We start from the raw sequence: 1,252 nt of genomic DNA on the forward strand, positions 1-1,252 counted from the left end.
AAAAAAAAAAAAAAAAAAAAAAAGTGGGGTATAGAGCACTTGCTTAGCATGCAGGAGAACCTGAACCAGAAAATAAAAATTAGAAAAAAGAAAAATTATAGTAAAATAGAATTGGAAAGGATATGATAAGGTGATGTGAGGCTCACATTTTTGAAACACATTTCTATGTTCAAAGCCATTCACTAGAAGACCCATTTATACCTTCCCTGAGGAACTAAACAAAGAGCTCTTTTCCATCAGATTTCTAAAACAAAATTGCCAAATGTCAGCAAGATACCTTGTTCTGTGTTGAAAGCATAACTAGACACAGTCCACATTCCTGGGGACAATAAGCTCACTACCATTGCAATACTTTTTGGAAAATGTGAAATTCAAGTTTGCAGACAGTGATTTTTGCCAAAAGTGAAAGCTCAGCAGCTCATACTTGTGAAGAAACTGACAACTTTTTGTTTGCTTATTTGCATGTTGTTTTGTATCTGTCTTGGGTGCTAGGAATTGAACCCAGAATGAGCTGTACCACTGAGCCACACCCAAAACCCCAGAAATTAACATCTTTGTATTTCTGACACCAGTTACAGGAAACATTGGCTAAATTCTGCTGGTTTGATTTCCACTCCTTTGATATATCTCTTACGTCAGCACTGATGGATGAAAATATAAAGCAAGGCATATGTGTAATTTAAATATTTCTAATAGTCACATTTTTTAAATGTAAAAAGAATCATGTGAAATTAATTTTAATTTACTTTTTAGAGACTTTTTTCTTCTGGCCTAGGCCCACTACCTTAGGCTTGTGGATTTTTTTTTATTTGCTTTATTTAGTTATACTTGACAGTAGAATGCATTTTGACACATCATACGTAAATGGAGTATAACTTCTCATTCTTCTGGTTGTACATGATGTAGAATCACACCAGTCATTTAGTCATATATGCACACAGGGTAATAGTCTGGTTTATTATACTATCCTTTCTACCCTCTTACTCCCTCCTCTCCCTTCACTTCCCTCGGGCCTAGTCCAAAGTACCTCTATTCTTCTTAAGGACCACAGCTTTTTGTGAATTAGTACCTGCATATCAGAGAAAACATTCAGCCTTTGGTATTTTGGGAATGGCTTCTTTCACTTAGCATGATATTCTCCAGCTCCATAATTTACCTGCAAATGCCATAATGTCTTTTTTAACTTTAAATCTGAGTAATATTCCATTGTGTGTGTGTGTATATGCATATATATATATATATATATATATAT

Source organism: Marmota marmota, unplaced genomic scaffold, assembly GCF_001458135.2.
Source record: "Marmota marmota marmota unplaced genomic scaffold, marMar, whole genome shotgun sequence".
Taxonomy (NCBI): domain Eukaryota; kingdom Metazoa; phylum Chordata; class Mammalia; order Rodentia; family Sciuridae; genus Marmota; species Marmota marmota.